At 39.5% G+C, this 19,569-nt stretch overlaps 2 protein-coding genes and 1 pseudogene across 6 annotated transcripts in view; 1 reads left to right on the top strand and 2 right to left on the bottom strand.

The window, feature by feature from the left end:
* The window catches only part of LOC140495802 (ADP-ribosylation factor-like protein 13B), a 189,163-nt gene that overhangs the window by 13,044 nt on the left and 156,550 nt on the right, over positions 1–19,569 (top strand). The window lies entirely within an intron of this gene.
* Positions 1–19,569, bottom strand: part of drp2 (dystrophin related protein 2) — a 394,171-nt gene that overhangs the window by 282,405 nt on the left and 92,197 nt on the right. For 3 of the 5 annotated variants that reach the window (XM_072594927.1, XM_072594931.1, XM_072594928.1), the window contains exon 2: positions 8,412–8,504. The exons of the other annotated variants lie outside the window; for them this stretch is intronic. The gene's annotated coding sequence lies outside the window, so the exon portion shown is untranslated. The remainder of the gene's footprint in view (positions 1–8,411; positions 8,505–19,569) is intronic. 5 annotated transcript variants of the gene reach the window in all.
* Positions 7,006–19,569, bottom strand: part of LOC140495608 (E3 ubiquitin-protein ligase RLIM-like) — a 38,855-nt pseudogene continuing 26,291 nt past the window's right edge.

The raw sequence follows: 19,569 nt of genomic DNA, 5'->3' as shown, positions 1-19,569 counted from the left end.
CCTGTGTACGTGTGAGGTAGCAACTTCTAAAATTAGAACTTGCTTCGTTATGTATCACCAATGGAATGGGATGTCTGACTCACCTTGCTATAAAGTTACAGTAGGGGTTAGATAGATACGCAAGCAAACAAATCTCAAGGCATAGACAGCATGTATTAACAAATGTGAGACTTTATGTACAGTCAGATGTCACCCATGCAACCAATTGGTCTTCAAGAGGTTTTTTTTCTCTTTTGCACCTATTATGTTTGAGTACAGGCCCAGGGCACAGCTGGGGTGGAGGGAACCAAGTCCACACTGGAACCATTGATGGGTGATCCTGGTGGCAATTTTCTCTCAAGGGCCAAGCCATGTTGCGTGTGTCCTTGCCCTCTCTCGGAGCCAGTGTCCCCTCCTCAGCATGACATTGAGAGTGGGGTTAATATAATGAAGATTGGTACGTACTTGATTGGATACCTCAATATCCCTGCATTAACAATCCTGATCTTCTCTTGTGAGGGCCAGGATTCTCTCTTCACAGGGACTGGAGAGCCTAATGCTGGTAACCCTTTCCCCATTCTGGGCCCTTGCAGTCCAAATATGGGCTGTTTTCTTCTGGAATGAGAGAAAGGGACTGATTAAATGAAATGAAAGTGTATGGCACAGCTGTTAGCACTGGTGCAAGTGGGGGAAAGCTGCTGAAATCTCCCACACAAGTGAACAGAGAGTGTAGGAGGCATGCAGGGTTAATAGTGTAGGAGGTTAGTTGGGTAAGAGCAAGTGAAGGTAGATGCAGCATACAACAGTGAGAGTGGTAGAGCATGAGCTACAATGGGAAGTGGATACAGAAACAGAGTCAGAGTGGGTGTGAGGTAGCAAAGAGTATGAATATTGGCACTTACCCTGGCAGAGTGGAGAAGGTAATTGATATAACAGCATTGTTATGTATTTATCTACAGTGTAAAGATTGCACTGTCACTGGTAGTGACTTTGGTGTAATAGCGTTGCCTCCTCTGCCAGTCCTGAGGGAAGAGGCCACCCCTCCTCTGCATCACTCTGACAACCAGGGCCTCCAAGGAGGGCACTAATCTTTCCTTGTCTGCTGTGTCCAGGGAAAAGATTATGTACCATGTCAAGCAGCTTTGGAATACCGAATAGGCCTGGGTGCACCATGGACATTTTAAATATAGTGCTGGTGCTAAAGGTGCTGGTCCATCCCAGGTTATTTGATGAGTGGTGAGAACTTATGGCCACTGCAAGTGGGAGATGTGATTTAGAGGTACCAGTGTTGGACTGGCGTGGACAAAGTTAAAAATTATACAACACCAGGTTATAGTCCAACAGGTCCAACAAGTAGGAGAATCAGACTAGCATTGAATGAGAGGAGTGCCATGGGGCATGGTAGAAAGCTAATCAGGTGAGGTTGGCAAGATACAGCAATAAATGTTCCTCAGAGGGAAAAGCTTTCCATGAAACTTGATAAAATTGACACGTCTAACGTATGTGAAGATTCAGTCCCAAGTCTTTCTTCACATTTATAGTTCCTTATCTTAGATGCAATAGCAAGAGACAGAGGACCAGCATCGAAAAGAGAAGAACCTGTTTGAATAGCAGGAAGACCAGGGCAGAACAGAGCTAGCATGGGATACATAACGGCAATGGAGTTTCTCGATAAAAGCCTGAAGTCAAGGCCCAGATGGTGCTCAGTTACAGCAGTAGTGAAACCCAGTGGGAATCCCACCAGACTTCAAACAAAGCAGACAGCGAACTGTTAGGTCCTGGGTAAGTTATTTTTCTCCACTTTAATGTTGCATTAAGGAAAGGTAAGAGTTCTAGCCTTTTTTAAAAACCAAAGTTCAAATAATTTTTATTTGACTTAAAGAGTACTTTCCCTAAAGATATGGCAGGGGAGCTCAGTCTGGTACATTGCCCAGCCTGCAGTATGTAGAAAGTCATAGTGCCTCCATAAGACCATAAAATGTAGGTGCGGAAGTCGGCCATTTGGTCTATCAACTCTATCCTACTACTCAGTGATATCAATGTTGATTTGATAATCCTCAACTCCACTTTCCTGCCTTATCTCCATAATTCTTGATTCACTTATTGATTAAAAGTCTGTCAGCCTTGAACACAGTTAACAACTCTGCCTTGACGGCTCTCTGCAGGAAAGAATTCTACAGATTCACAACTTCTAAGATAAAAACATTTATCATATCTGAGTTAAAGAGGGAACCCCTAATTTTGAGATTATGCCCTCAGGTCCTTGCATCTCCCACAAGTGGATACAACCTCTCCACATCTACCCTGTCAAGCCTTCTAAGAATCTTATGCATTGAATCTGTAGTAAGTACAGGCCGAACCTACTCAAACTCTATCTGTAAAGATTCCTTCCATGCTACTCACAGTATTCCAGGTATCTACTGCTTCACATAATTTTAGCAAGACTTCCATGTTTTATACTCCATTCTGTTTGAAGTAAAGGCCAACATTCCATTTACCTTCCCTGTTACTCTCTGACCTTGGATGCTAGCTTTTTGTGATTCATGCACAAAGACTATATAAGCTCTTCTATACTGCAGCTTTCTGCAGTCTTCTGTTTAAATAATGTTCAGTTCTTTCATTTTTCCTGCCAAAATGCAAATTTGGCAATAGTATATTCACCTTCCTCATCCAAGTTACTAAAGTATTTAGTAAACAATTGTGGATCCAACATTCATCCCTGTGGCAGTCCACTAGTTACAGGTCACCATCCTTAGAATACCATCTTTGTGCTACCTCTGTCTTCTATTCGTTAGCCAATCATACTTACCTTGGCAGTCTGGATAACCACATCTGCTGGAAGTGCTACCTGTTAGAATGGCTTAAGTGCTGGGTTTCAGAGCTTGAGCATTGACCAGAGACACAGCAATGCACCCAGGCACTGACATTAAGTGGATAACATGGTTTTAGATGTGGTCACTCTGCAGCTTAAGGAAGAAGGGATACAGGCAGGTTGTCAAGAAATCTCCAGTGTGCTTCCCATTCAGGAAAGTTTCTCTCTGTTGGAAATCTATGACAGTGTTTGTTCCTCTGGGAAGTACAGCCACAGCCCAGCTGGACAAGCGGGAGGACAAAGATTGGAAATTAAGTAGTGGGAGGAGACACTAAAGTGGGAAATACATATAGGCTGCAGATGTGACTCCAGACTGGTGCATTGCTCATTGGGCCAGGGATGTCATTCCACAGTTGCAAGGCATTCTGAAGGTGGAAGGGAAACAGTCAGAGGTCACGGTTCACATAGATAGTAGTGAGATGGGTAGAAAGAGGGATGATATCCTGCAACATGAATTTAGGGAGCTAGACAGCTGATTGAAAAGCAGGTTGTGATCTCTGAATTACTCCCAGTGCCATGTGAGTATAGTAATAGTCAACAGAGTAAGTGAATGCATGGCTGAAGAGCTGGGTCCACTGGAAAGGGCCCAACATCCTTGCAAAGAGGAATAAGGTAGAGGGTGTTTTGCAAGCGCTTTTGTCAGAGGTTAAACTAATTTGGCAGGGTGATAGGATACAGTTTGATAATCAATAGGGGATGATGCACAGGCAAGTATAAAAAGCAAGCAAAGTCTTTCTGGAAGGCAGTGTTAAATTAAAGCATAATGGAACATGGCAAGATTGGATGGCATTTATCTTAATATGGGGAGTCTTGCAAGTAAGGTGGATTAGCAAATGGGAATAAGATATCATTGCTATGGCTTGAGAGAGACAGACAGGTCTAGAAAGGGACAGGACCAACGCATAGAATCTTCAGTCGACATAGGGGGATTATAAAAGCAGAGGTGGTATCGAAATATTGATCGAGCAATTAATTACTACAATAAGGAGGGATGATATTATGGAAAATTACTCTAATGAGGCAACATGTGTAAAACACACTAAAACAAAAAAAGGGGGCAATCACATTGCAGGGAATGTAATATGGACCCTAAACAGTCAGGGAGAGATAGAAGGTCAGATGTGAAGATAAATCTCAAACAACTGTGAAAATTATGGTCTAGTAATAGTAGGGGATTTCAATCTCTCCAGTATTACCTGGGATAGACAGAGTGTAAAAAAAATTCATAGGTGTAAACTTTTAAAATTATTTTCCACAGACCTTTTTAAGCCAGCACATTGTAAGACCTACAAGAGGGTGGCAATATTGGACCTAAGTTTAGGTAATGAAGCCAGGCAAGTGATAGATGTGACAGTAGCCATAACTCAGTCAAGTTTAAGGTAGTTATAGAAAAGGACAAAGATGGACCTGAAGTGAAGGTTCCAAATTGTGGCAACACTGATGTTAATATGGCAAGACAAGATCTGGATAGAATGGACTGTGAACAGATTGTTGAAAAGTCTACATTAGTAGAGTGGAAATCACTCAAAAGCAGGGGCAAAATGAAGGAAAATCAAAAAGGATTTTAGAAGGATATTAGGGGCAAAAAAAAGAAAACCAGGAAAAAGTAGGGCCCATTAGGGATCAGAAGTAGTGTTTGGAGCTGAAGGACATAGGTGAGGTTTTAAATGAATACTTTCATCTGCATTCACTATAGAGAAGGACAATGTTGGGATAAAAAATTAGGGAGAGAGAATGTGATAGACTTGAACAAACTAACACTAAGAAAGGGGAGGTATTAGCGGTTTGAGCAGGTTTAAAAGTGGTTAAGTCCCCAGGCCAGGATGACATGTATCCCAAACTGTTTTGGGAGGCAAAGGGGCAAATTGCAGAGACTCTGACATTAATTTTTAAATCCTCTCTGACCACAGGAGCAGTCCCAGAGGGGTGGAGGATAGCTAAAGATTCGAGGAAGGAGGTAAGGATAAACCAGGAAATTATAGGCCAGTGAGACTAACATCAGTATAAAGAAAACCATTAGGAAACTGTTTAAGGCATAGAATTAATCCTTACATAGAGAAGCAAGGATTGATCAAGGCTAGTTGGCACAGCTTTGTCAGCGGGAAACCAAGACTAACAAATTTAATTAAACTTTTCAAGGAGGTGACTAGGTATATACATGAGGATAGTGCAGTTTATTTAGTCTACATGGACTTCAGTAAGTCTTTGACAAGGGCTTGACATTCAAGGAAGTAACAGTCCATAGGATCCAGGACAATATGGCAAATGAGAACAAAAATTGGCTTACCATCAGGATGAAGTGAATGATGTTTGAAGTCTACATTTGTGATTGGAAGCCTGTGTATAGTTCATATTTGAGGTTGGGTTTTTTGCTGCTAGATCAGTAATGATCTAGCCATAAGAGTAGGAGGTATAATCGGTAAGTTTGTAGGTGACACAAAAATTGATGGTGTGGTAAATAGAAGAAGGAAACTCCTAGACTATAGGATGATATAGATGGGCAGAACAATGGTAAATGGAATTTAATCCTAAAAAGTCTGAGATTTTGGCAAAGCTACCAAGGCAAAGGAATATACAATGAAAGGACCTTAGGAAGCAGAGAAAATGCAATGCATATCCATAGGCAGCAGGAAAGATTAGGAAGTCTTATTGGATACTTGCATTTATTAGTTGAGGCATTGGGTGCAAGAACAAGGAGGTTATGACAGTGCTGAATATAATATTAATTAGGCCACAGCTGGAGTACTGTGTACAGTTGTGGTTGTCACACTGTAGAAAGGATATGATTGCAGGAGAGAGTGTGCAGAGAAGAGTCATCAGAGTGTTACCTGGGCAGGAGGAGTTCATCTATGAAGAGGGTGCAGCTAGGTTAGGGGTGTTTTCCTGAGAACAAAGAAGGCCAACCCTAATTGAGATTCAAAAAAATATGAAGTATAAAGATAGAGTAGATATGAAGAAACCTTTCCACTTAGTAGAGGGACAATAACCAGAAGACACAGTTTTAAGGTAAGAAGCTGAAAATTCAGAAGGGATTTGAGGAAGAAAATAGAATTCATCGCCTGAAAGAATGTTAGAGGCAGTAATGCTGACAACATTTAAGAAATGTTTTAAGCAATTCTTGAAATGACGCAAGATACAATATAAACAAATCCCCATTACACTTCAGCAAGTTTCTCTCCAACGTTGTGTTTTAAAATAGATCACCATGAACACAGAATTATTTACAAGTTAATCTTTCAGACAAACAGGAAATCCATATGTCACTACATCAAAATTGAAAACTCAAAATTAATTAATATTAAAGTATATATAAACACCAAACTATATCTTGCATTTGTGACCAACATTTTATTCCACACACAATACACATGCAGGATGACATGATTACAAATGATTTAAACCTACACTCTACAAGTGCATGATTGATGCAATTATCCCATGAAGGGCCTCCTGCAGGGGACCTGCATTTTTGGACAGCAAATAGATACCGATTCCACTCAGACAGGGCATGATTGCAGCTACTTTGCATTCGTTGGTCACGTTCAGCAAGCACAAGATCATTGAAGGCAATATAGGTCACAATGGCCACTGTGAGTCCCACACATTGAACTTAATACTCCCATCTCTACTGAAACCCACATGGTCCCATTCACCACCTCAAACTATGGAAACATCTCTCATTTTTATCCCCCTGAACTCTGTTGGCACTGTTTGGTAATGCCCACCATCATGATGCACACTCCACCTTTCAAGGTTTTGGGAGTAGTGACCATCTATAACACCCAGTAGTATCCCATGTTCTTCCATGCATTTCTTACCTTATAGGTTGAATTTCCCTCCTTTCCTGTCCTCATCCCCTCTGTATCCCAGATTACTGCCTCCAATGTTGGTTCTCCCTACATTCCTACCAAAACAATGTCCCCCTAACTCAATCCACTGAAACCCAGAACTGACCGTGGCCCATTTCCCAGACTATAGTCAGGTCAATGCCCAATCCTAACCACCCCAAGCGATCTCTGACTGTGCTCTGACTGTTCGTGGACTTACTGGCATTGCCCTTGACTGACTGCAGACTGACAACAGTTCCCCTTGACTTGAATGAGGACTATTCCTTTCAACTTTGAGACATGGCAATTTAGTTGACACACTTGCAGTCAGTTTGCTGCATAGGCTTCTGTCACATGTTGTAGGTGTGAGATTGACAAAGCGCTAGCAAACAGCAACAAGTTCACCTGCTTAACTGATAACTGCTGACAGCCGTGACAAGCTGCCTGGTTTTGTGTCTGTACTAAACTATAAGACAAGACAGAAGTACTGTAAGCTTTTAAAGTGCAGAAGAGGGAAAAGTGCACTAGAAGGCAAGTAAATGCAAGGCAAGGCAGAGATGCCTTGAGCACCGATGTAGATGCAAAGTGAATGAGCATTAATAGAGGAAGCAAGCAGTCCTTATCCATCCATGATCCAGATGAGTATCCCTGTGCAGTATCCAATGGGACATGCTGATGCACTCCACAATTCAGCATGGCAGTCAATAGCATTCTGTTAGTGAATTGGAAGTGTGCCATGATAATGTGAAGAGACTGGCATATGTCTGATGCTAGTGTCCATGGACATAGGTTCGTGTGCTCACTGTCGATGCAGTGTGCTCTGAGACGTTGGTGCCAGGTGTCCAAGGTAGAGGTCTGGTGGAATAGGTGATGAGCTGGAGTTACCAGGTACCCACCCTGACTTCCACTGGGAATTCCTGATGTTTAGTTTTTTAACCAGTGTGTGGTGGGATGGGAAGCTGCATATTAATAAGGCAAGATTAAGTCATAATTGTAGTGATAATGTGCATAATCCCTGATAATATGGCTCTGTCCACTCACTAGTGAGAATCTCATTGTGAAGTTTTGGATTTTGCTGGGATATAAGATCTTTCACTCGCAACATCAAGACCATATTCCACATCATTCAGGGCCTGGGGACATTTTTCCCTATGACTCCATGATGCTATAATCTGAATCATAGTTCACAATCAAAAGAAAATCTGACATATGTAATATTGGTTAAACTTTATAACCCAATTATTTCTCTATTATTTTGTTAATAATTGATAGAACATTTTTTTCTCTGTTCTTTGGCAGAAGGTTATACCTTTCATTAATTCAGTCAATAAGTGGAAGTCTTGTAGCTTGGGCAATGACATCCTCAGAGTTACATGCAAAGAATAATGATGCAGAGGCTATGATCACTTCTGACGTTCACTTCAGGATCCTGCTGGGAGTAGGGAATCTTAATGCAATCGTTCAATCAAATTTCAAATCATGAAACTGAAGACTTTAATTTCTTTTCTCTCTCATTAAATGAGATATTTATGGGGAATGAAAACACTGCTTTTTTTTGCAAGATAGAAGCATATTCTCTTGGGCCGACTTGAAAGCAAGTACAGCTTAGTTAGTTATCTCTTAAGTAATGAACATTTCTTTTTCTTCCTCCACTAGTCCTTCAGGTGACATTGTAGTAATGAGGAAGAAACACATTTAATATACAAAGAACTATAAGTAACAGTAACACTAACCACAGGAGGGCAGACACAGTATGGAATTGCTGACTGAAAGGTTGTGAGGTTCTGTCTTTGATTTCCCTCTTGCTTTTAGTTTTCCTGCAGGAGCTAAAGAGACAGAGGAATTTTAGTTTAGTATATAGTTCCAGTGGTCTTATTAAACCTTTAGATTTTTGGCAATTAAGTTTACTTATTGTCCCATTTGGTTCCTCGTATAGACATATTGCCTCTTTATTAAATTCTTAAAATCCAGCATATGATTCAATATTTAGCAGTTTTGTAAATTAGCAAAAGAATCCACAGTGGACTCTGTTGTGGTAACAAAGCACTTTGCAGAAACACTATATATGTATTTTGCTTTCTAATTTGTATCATTCCTACATTAGGGTAACAAAGCACTTTGCAGAAACACTATATATGTATTTTGCTTTCTAATTTGTATCATTCCTACATTATTCTTTCTCAATGCCTCACACTTTATCTGCACTGTTTGTGTACTTAGCCAAGGTTTGTAATTTTTTTCTATCACATCATGCCAGAAAAACCTTTGTGTAAAGCTTTTTGATTATAAAATGGTATGCTCAAATTTTCGATATTGCATTAAGTGAAGAAAATCCTGCTGCAAAATATAATATAAACTACAAGCATGATCAAAAAAAGTCCTATGGATTACTGTTCTTAATTTTTCAAAGAATTAATTTCTCCTTAGTTGTCAGACAAATTCACTCAACAAGCTATTTTAATTTTATACCTCTTGCTTCTTTAACACAGACAATCATACTGTGAGAATTAATCTTCTAATTCTGTTCATCTAATGTGATACTATTTTTGCAATTTCCAAGTTCTCATTATTTGTGCTATGCTCATCATTTTTAATGATTGGATTCTGTTGCATTGCCTGTAAAGACTCCCAAATAATAAATGATTTCCCATAGTGTTACTAAAATTTGCTGTGCATGAGAAAAGGCCCTACCTCAATGTTATTCTAGACCTGAACTAGTACCTACACTTAATAGGAGAGTGAAGCAGGAGAAATTAGACTATAAATGTATACTCAGTTCTCTGCTTTTGTCCAAAATATAATACCAGTCACTACATGTGCCAAAATGTATGTCTCCTCACATACAATGGCCCTCTGACTTTTGGAGGAAACAGTAACCCTGATTGGAATACTGATGGGATGAATGAGGAGTCATTATCTATTTTTGTTTTGATTGTACAATGATCACACTGTTAGTATATGGGAACATAAAAAAAGGAGTGAAAGCAGGCCATTCAGCCCTTCAAGCCTCTTCTGAAGTCTACACAGTTCTGGATATCTTCTCACTTTGTTCTTCCTTCCTGCATTCCCCATGCCTTAATTCCATCAATATTTAAAAGTCCATTGATCTTTGTCTTGAATATATTCAACAACTGAGCATTCCCAGCTCTCTCGGATAAAAATTTCCAAAGGCTACAAAGTTCTGCAGCCCTTTAATTGAAGAGAATTCTTCTTGTCTTAGTCCTAAATGGCTAATTATTGTTAGCAATGTGACAGCAAGAACTAGTGGCTCATTAATAAGCCATTAATCAGCTTTTCATTAAAAATTGTGATATTAGAAGATATGTAACAGAGAATAAATGGGAAATTTGCATCCTTCATGGGGTTGTATTGAGGCCAAACCAAAGTTTAACATAGGGACCAATTGTGCAAGAGTCATTTATGATTGCATGAGGTATCTGTCTCTCAAGAAAGTCAAACAGCTGAATATGCTGGAATATGTTCGTTGTTCTGTCCTTTGACACTTCCTTTTTAACCACTCGACAAAAAATGCAGGAGTAAAAATAAGTGAATGTTCTTATGAAGGATGCAGCCTTATCAATGGGCGGTCATTAGTGTAAGTCTGGCAATGTGGATTTGGCTCTAATGGAAGTTAGGATCACTTGATTTCCATTTTCATGCATTGTAGGAATTATGAAGTAAAAAGGGAATTGTGTAGGACCCAAGACTAGAAGGATTTGGTTAGTTCTAGTGACATGCAAGTAGGCCAGTGGACCAATTTGCAATGGTCCTGCTGCCAGCCTCACGAGACACATGCAGCATACTCTATTCACTATACGTTCAATAGTATGACAGTTCTTTGTACTAATGTTAATAATTGGTAGAAAATGCAGCATGTCCTGTTCTGTTCATATATGCAATGAAGCTTGTCTGCAAGTGTTGCGCCTAAATTGTGAACTCTAATTTTCTCTTTACTGCCAATGTGCGTGAAGAATCACTGATTTAAATATCATCACACACAACTTCCTCAGCATCAATCTCATTAATGTATAATTGCCTGTTGTTTCAGTGATCTGAAACATGAGCAAAACACTTCTCAACTCAACTATGAGATTGTAGACTTAACAATTTGTCCACAATTCTCATTATCACTGTGAGACAGAGACATTGCAAGAGAATTAAGGATTTCTTGGCTGTCTGGCACCTGACATTTGGACAATCCCCGTTAAGGCACAATCTTTCAATACATTCTGTTGGGGAAATCTTCAAAAAATCTTAAGTCAGCATCCAAATTGAAACTTCTGGCATGCTGATACTGCCGCCTGCCACATCAGTGCACAGCAGCTCTTGTATGTTACAGAATATTCAGTTCAGTTTTTAGCACATCTTGAAACAGCATCTTTAATGTTGGATTAAATGTAGAATTTCCTAAACACTATGCATCAATGTAGTGAACTTAGCCTGCTCCCCGTTTTTGCCATTAAGGAGAACATCTCCACTGTGGTAAAAATATGGAAAAAAAGAAAGAAACCCAAGTCCAACTCGTTGAACCAACATTTCTTGTATTCTTGAATATGGACTGTAAGTTGTACATTGGAGGTTCCCACAGGCAGTAGGCCATTTAAGTGGCCAGCTGGCTCCACTGAAACTGGATTTCAAAGTCCTTGAAGTTTGAAACTCAGCATGTGAAGGTTAGACTAGGTAAGAGAAGTGTATTTCTTGTGGATAGCTTGGGTATCCTTTTGGAGAGCCAGAATACTCCTGTGAAAATGGTTCTAGGACATTGTACGGGTGTCAGTCAGGGATAGTTTGCAGGATGGGAGGAGGGGTTAGGTGCTCCTTGGGACTATTAACTGTGGAGAGCTTTTCTAATAAAAAGGTGCATAAAACTCTTGGAACTGTGCAACCTATCAAGACCTGCCAATAAGTGTCAATAAATACTAAAGTGTGTATTTATGAATGCACTTTTGTCGGTAGAAATTCTGCAACATAGGTTTTTAATATGTTTTCTCCAATGTGAATGTATACTTGGTGAATACTTAATGATTTGGTATGGGAGGTGAAAAGGAGAAAGGGTGGAAGTAGGAAGTTGGCCTAGGGTTATGAAGATAGGTAGAGGGCATTAGCTTTCACGATGGGACATGGCATCATGGAGAGGAAGAGATGGAAGGACAGAGAGTATTGCTTAGTTCTTTTCCCCTTTGGAGAGGTTAGGTATCTCTTTAAATTTGATCTTGGAACACCCTTGATAAAGGTAAGAAATCCTTTTAGGGAGGTAAGGCATGCTTCGGGATTGTGAAGAGATATGCATATGCATGAAAGGTGCATAAATCAGTTGGAACTGGAAAATGTATGAAGGAACTGTAAAAAATAAGTGCAAATTTAAAAAGAACACTGCTAAGTTTATCAAAGTGTCTGTTCACATAGTATCATTATAGCAATTGTGTTGTCTAACTGATTTCCCAAAATATCATTTTTACATTGGGATGTATACCATATGAGCATTTGGTATACATCCAACTGCTTATTGAATGGAAATGTTTGTTGAGATAAGCCATTAAATAGTAATGGTGACACCATTAGTACGGGCTTTTTCCCAATAGTGACTTCATCAGAGACATGTCAGCATGCCTCCTGGATATGAGGTGAATTGGCATGAAGAAAGAAGGGCAAAAAGTGATTACAGGTGGTTTAACTTGACGTAGGAGATTTTTCCTACCTCTGCTCAACTGACCCAGTAACAAAAATTGAGCCTTGGAGCAGACAACATGGCTACATTTTATATTGGAATCATACTCTGGCACAACTTGGTCCATGAATAGACAGTACCCATGATTTGAGATACCAAGAAGGCTTAGATTCTTAATGCACTACCTACAGTGAAACTTGGGTCATATAAATAGTGACAGTCCCAATGTGGTCACCCAGCTTTACTGAGTTAATTGTTCACAACCTGTGAACTGGCAGTACTGTCATTTTCCATAATGCTGCTTGGACCAGAAAGGGGGTTTAAATCAATCCATGCCTCCTGCTCAAGATTGCAACCCAGTAGGTTAGAGATTGAATGCAATCTTGCTTCTATGGCTTCTGTCCTATTTGACATGAAGGTAATGTCACACAACATGATGGGAAAGCGTTCTTATTATAAGGACATGACTTCATCTCCACAAAGACTGTGCAATGGCAATTCCTGCTCATACTGTCTTGGACAGACCTGTCTGTATTAGATAGATTGTTGTAGATTATATTAATTAGATTTTTCCCTCTTGTTGGCTTCCTGTCCACCTGCACAGACTTAGTCTAGCAGCTGTCTCTTCTAGGACTCAACCAATTTGGTCAATGGTGATGCTACTGAACCACTCTTGGTGATGGACATTGATGTTGTGAACACAGAGTACATTCTGTGCCCTTGCTACCGTCAGTATTGCTTTATCCAATACATGTTCAGCATGGGAAATTTGGATTCATTATCAAAGGATGGAAATTGGAATGCACAGGGGGTAACCAACAGAGGGTTTCCTTTCTGATGTTTGATCTGTTCCACATCACTTCATGGGGTCCAGGGTCCAGGTTGTATATCACAATGCTACCATCTCTTGGGAAAAGGGATACCAAAATGGTGGTATGGTGTCTGGGACATTATCTGGAGGGTATGAATCCATGAATATGGATAGGTCAAGATTTTGCTTCTCTGATCGGTGAGAGTGCTCTCCCAATTTTAGCCTCCGTTGACTTTGAATTTGCAACAACACAGGCAGTGTATATATGAGATTCATGTTGTCAAACCAAGTTGTTAAGAAAACCCTTGTACTGCAGGTAGGAGTATGAATGGGCTGCGAAAACCTGTGGATTCCAGCTGGTTGGAGAGGGTTAAAACCATTTCCATAGCCCTTCTGTTACTGTCACAATTTACCTTCTAATTTTCATCTCATCGTCTCCAATTCCTATTTTAGTTTCTGCTGAAATAACTATTCTGAGACTTCCAGTCTCATTACTTTTTCATTTCCTAGTTTCTTCTGTGCCAACTTTATCAATTTATGGGATTCATTAAAGCCACTATGCTGACAATGATCAATCAATGATATATTCTTTGAGATTCATAATAGTTTAATAATGGCCCAGTAGCTCACATTGAGGATGGTTCTAAATGAAATCAATGTAAAGGAGCTTTGCATAGTGAGAAGATTTCCTCACAGGGATATTACCAAAATGTAACAGGAACCTACTGATTGTCTTTGATTCTTTCAGTGGGAGGAAAAATTGGTACTGCCTTGTAGAATATCAATGAATGACAGCAGTGGGCTGGTTTAGGCCTCACTCGCTGGCTTCACCATCATGCCCTTCAGTTCTAAATCTTACTTACAAATTTGTTACAAAGTATGGAAAGTCAGAGGAAGAGCAAATGTGCACAGTGCTTCCTCATTTAGGACTTAATGCTTTGTGGTTCTTAATCTGTAGGGAGAACATCTCAAAGAAGAAGGGAACCCTATGAATTTGTGCAAATCAGGGTATCATTATATCACCAGGACCCAGGTCACATTTTAACAAGTGAAATCTTAGTGGGGAATCTGTCCATTGTTTTTTACTAAGATTGCAGATTGGCAGTAGGACAGAGAACTCCTCCAGGCCATAAAAGGAAAGTTGTAGGTTTTTCTTCCGCAAGACACTCTTACCAAATTACATTATTCACACCCACAATTCCCCTCCAGACCACCACCAGCACCACATCCATCACTTTCATGTCAAAAGCTGCTTGGCTTTTGCTTGTGTACAGCTGCTCTGCTCCTGCAACCTGCCAGGAATGGGTAGAAAGTGAATCAGTGGAATTTAAAGGAGTTAAAATACCAGGGTCTGAAATGCAAACCAGTGATTGCACTTTTTTATTACCCCTCCCCTACTTAAAACTGCTCCATACAGTCACAGAGTCATACAGCACAGAAACAGACCCTGCAGTCTAACCAGTCCATGCCATTCATTATCCCAAACTAAACTAGCCTCACCTGTTGCTCCAGGCCTGTATCCCTCCAAACCTTTCCTAATCATATATCTATCCAAATGTTTTTTAAATGTTATAATTGTACCCATATCCACCATTATCTTAGGAGATTCATTCTACACATGAAACACCCTCTGTATAAACAATTTGTCTCTTATGTCTTTTTAAAATCTCTCTTCTCTCATCTTAATAATGTTCCTCATACACTTGAAATTCCCCACGTTGAAACTCACTCCAACCTTTCAGTTCTGTATAAATTATCAAAGGGGCTAAATAAGAAAGTGGGAGAAAAGGAGTGAGAACATTGCAATGTATTAATTTAATTCTTTGTCGAAACCAAGTGGATAAATAACAAATTATTTTAATCTTCTTGGTAAAGGGGTCTTGCCATACATTAGTACACATTGAATTATCCAATATTCTCCCAACTAACTCTGCTTTTCAGATTTGCAGCTCTGGTTATATCATCCCCATGATGTGTCAGTTTGACGTTACAGAATATGAATTTGCATCCAAATCATATGGTATTTTATTTTCCAAGTTTGTATTCTAAAATTGTGGCTAGATGTGCATTAAAAATTTATTGAGCTCCTCAGATTGTTTGATTAGTAAAAGAACTGCCCAGTGTGAAATTAATTTCTATACGAGGATTTTAGCTTCAGTGCTTGGAGCAGGGTAAAAATCTGCCAAAGTACCTGCTTCTAACTAACATCATCAAGTCATTGTTAGATCAGGGTCTTTACAATGATCCACAGTGTTGTGGAATCTAATCATCTATATTAATAACCAACAAGTGGATACAGGTTGTGGGATAATAACCCAATACAAATCAGCATCATCAAGAGAGTGAGGAAGGAAATTGGAAAACATTTTTTAAATTAAATGGTAACATTTTGTTTTTGATCTTGTTTCCACAGTTAATAATATGTGTAAACTTTGGCAATAAGTGCTGATTTTCTCAGTGCTAACCACATCCCAGTTACTTTTCTTTAAGTCCTGCAGGCGATTTTGGTATCACTGACATTTATCACCCATTCCTAATAACCCAGCTGAGCCATTTCTCAGGGCTATTAAGAGTCAACCACATTGCTGTGGGTCTGCAGTCACGTACAGGTCAGATCAAGTAAGAACAGCCAAGTTCCTTTCATAAAGGATATTAATGAACCAGAAGGGTTTTTACAACAATGACTAGCTTTTAATTCCACATTTTGCTGAATTCAGGTTTGACTGTCTGTCATGATTTGAACCCATTTCACCAGAATAACCTGGACCTGCATTGCTAATTCTGGGTTGTTAATCCACTGATATTATCACTCTTTCACCTCCATTCCTGGAATAAACGTTGTTAGTGGTGGTATAGTAAGTGCTTTTAATCATCTTGAAAGGCTCATTTATGACCATGAACCAGTAGAATATATCATGATGTCTGTTCTATTTTGCATGATGTTTGTGCCACATCATACAATTTATGCTATTATCACTGTGAAAATGGGGATAACATCTCCACAACAACTGAGCAATGCAAACTCTTGCTAATACTGTCATGGACAGGTGAATCTGCAACTAGCAGATTGGTAAGGATGAGGTCAAATATGTTTTATCCTCTTGTTGGTTCCTTCACCACCTTCTGCAGGCCCAGTTTAGCACCAGTTAGATTTGGCTAATTCAGTTGGTGGTGGTACTGCTGAACCAGTGACTTGGTGATGGACAATGGTGTCCTCAGTGCAGTGTGCATTTTGTACTCTTGCCTCCTTCATTGGCTTCTACAACTGGTGTTCAATAAGGGGGATTAATTTTTGGTGGGTGAGGAATGGTATGTGATAATCAGCCCAAGATTTCCTTGCTCATGTTTGATTTGATGACATGAACCATCATGGGATGTGGAGCCAATATTGAGGATTCCCAGGGCAACCCCCTTTCCATTGTATACCACAGTTTCACCACCTTTTGTTAGATATGTCCTGCTGGTGGGACAAGATATACCCAGGGATGGTGAGAGTGGTGTCTGAGGCATTGTCTGGAAGAACTGATTCTGTGAAAATAGCTGACTCCTGCACACCTTGCTATATCTTACTCTGTTGTGGTGTGATGCTTTTGAGGATGATCTGCTAATTTATGGAAGAGGTGCGTCTTAACTCTGAGCACTTTTTCAAAATAATTCAAAGTATTTATATTACATTAACAATGTACATTGTAGCTATGCACAATATCTAAGCAGCTGCTTCTCTCTTCTGAGACTCTCCATCCTCATCTGTACATGATATGATCACTGACATAGCTTTCTATGTACTTCCTCAATAGTGAATGCTTTTCTCAACTCCCTTCCCATTTTCAGGAACCTCCTCAAACCCTTCTCTTCAAGCTTGCCTTCAGTCCTCCACTTAACTATTATTTATGTTGCCTATCTTGTCAGTTTTTACAGTTTTATTTTCCTTCGCAATGTAAATACTTGGGAGGTCTACCTCCATGTGAAAAGTGTTTGACATACCAGTTCTGAAGAAGAGTTAGTGGTCTTCAAACGTTAACTCTGTTTATCTCTCCCTAGATGCTGCCATATCTGCTGAGTGTCTCCTGTACTTTCTGGTTTTGTATAAATTGCTGTAGATTTTGCTGTAGAATGTCGATACAATGTTAAATAAAGACTTTGATCTTTTATTTATTTTTTCTGGGGATGAACGGGATGCCTACAGAACCTATATCAAACCACATAAGGAAGGGGAATACAGCTTTTTCTAACTTCAAGCTTCTCTAATTTCTAATATTAAAGGTGTTACTGGAAGAACTTATTTTTAAAAGTGTCCTGCTAGGAGTCTTCCAAAAAAGCTATTCAAAAATGTTCCTGCTCAAAAACAACAAAGCCTCAATTTTTTTTCAGTAAGGAGGTAATAGATCGTATCATTTTCCAGACATTTTGTAGGAAATAATTCCCTTACAGTACTTTGATGTTGTGGCGCTGAGTTAGAACCATTAAAGTACAGGACTACACGAAGAGGAAAATGCACAAAATAATGCTCAACAGAAAATATACAGTGATGTCTAAGGCATCTTTCTGGAAGGAAAAAATGTCATAGGGGAGAACCACACTTAATCAGTTTTTGCTCCTCTCCATCACCTGGCAAGTCTGGTGATCGGGTTGCCTGCCTGGCTTTTCAGCAAAAGAGGTTAAAGGCGGAAGATAATTTGATTGAAAGGGGAAATTACATTTCAAAAACAGTCATTGTCACCCTTAGATAATACTTTTTTAACATTTCTTCCATTGTGCAATGAAATATGCCATTTACTTGCAACAGGTTAAATGATTACAGCAGTCGGAAACAATTATAAAAATTTGGGGGCTCTCACAAGTTGTTTTGCAAGAGTGAGTGCTCCAAATCAGAGGCGAAGATTTTGTATTGTTTGAAGCACAAACTTCTCTAGAGAGACTTCAAATGATAAGTTTCGAAGAAGAGTGCTTTGAATATTGAACTTGCTTGGAAATGTCTTTTAGAATGAATGACAGTAAATATTTATTGGAAAGGTCTTTTCATCACAGACAAAAGGAAATAAGTAAGCTCTGGAAGCAATATGTACGAGAAGGTGGTGCAGCTTCTGAAGACTGTGCTGTCCTTCCTCACTTCATGCTGGTGAACATTGAACTTTGGGAAAATTACATCATTAATAACTCACAACCATCATAATGAAATACCTAAAATATTTCCAAGCCTGCAGTGATAATACACTGTTGGAAAACAAATTGTGGTAACATTTGCAACCATCATTTGCTGTGCAGTGAAATTGAGCAGATATAATTGCATCTTCATTTCCCCACAGTTAATCGCTATAGCCATTCACAACATCTATTATTCATGGTTAAACTTCAGGAAAACCTGCAAAAAGATTGAGATGATGCTTGCATATTTCTATATTGAGAAAAAATGAGGCATTTATTTGAGGGTAGGTTCTGTTCAAAGTACAACTAGCTAGACGTTGAGCTGCAATCAAACCTTTACATTGCATATTTGTATAAGCAGGCACTGGGAGCTCGTGGTTGACTTAGATTGCTGCCAGCAGTCCTCCTTTCTGTGTTGTGTCTACAGGCTTTTCTGCTTGTTCAATGATAGACTCAATAGGACCACTATTGAGACTCAACAAGAAGTGGCACTTGTCTTGACAACAAGATGTAGTTTGTTATATGATAGCGATAAGAACCAGCTATGCAAATCATAATTAGAAAGACTAACAGGAACCAGGTTGACATGTTTGACCCCCGTCAGGATCCAGAATTGGTCTGCTTTATTGTCCATCTACAGTTGTGTGCCATTATCAGATTGGAGAAGCCTAAAGCAGTCTTGAACATTAACTCTTAGAATTAGCACCTTATACAACATCTCTCCCAGACTGTTATTCCCACAGTTAACCTTTATATATATAGGTATATTACTACTTTACATTTACCACTACCCTATGTCCCTTCAAGACTCTAACTTCACAAATGCAGATGGTTTCAAAATTCTTCCAGAAGATGTTCTCTTCGGACTTGGAAGATTAGCAAGTCTTTTGCCTGAGGACTGCTGACTTTTACTCTGATATTCTATAAGTCATTTCTCTGCTGAAGGATCTTTTATCTCACAGATAACCTTTGCAGCCAATTTTGTTCCTGGCATTTGGTCCATTTTCCTATTTGGAAGTCCCTTCATCTCCTGAATTCCCTTTGCAGAGGAGCTCACCTGTGATAACCCAGTGGCTCCAATATGGAAGACAGGTGCTCTGTTGAAACAAATACACTGTTCCTTGCAGTTCCCTAGATTTTCAGACTAGGCAATCCAATCAGTGGGTGTTGAGCTGGAGTCGTATGCAGCTCATTTACTTTCAATCTTTGCTTCCAATCTGCTGGCACATCTGGTTTGAAATATATGAGATTTTTATTTCACCTTTGT

Source organism: Chiloscyllium punctatum, chromosome 25 (assembly GCF_047496795.1).
Source record: "Chiloscyllium punctatum isolate Juve2018m chromosome 25, sChiPun1.3, whole genome shotgun sequence".
NCBI lineage: Eukaryota > Metazoa > Chordata > Chondrichthyes > Orectolobiformes > Hemiscylliidae > Chiloscyllium > Chiloscyllium punctatum.
Note: the sequence above shows the minus strand (reverse complement) of the source record. Positions and strands in the feature narration are given on the sequence as shown.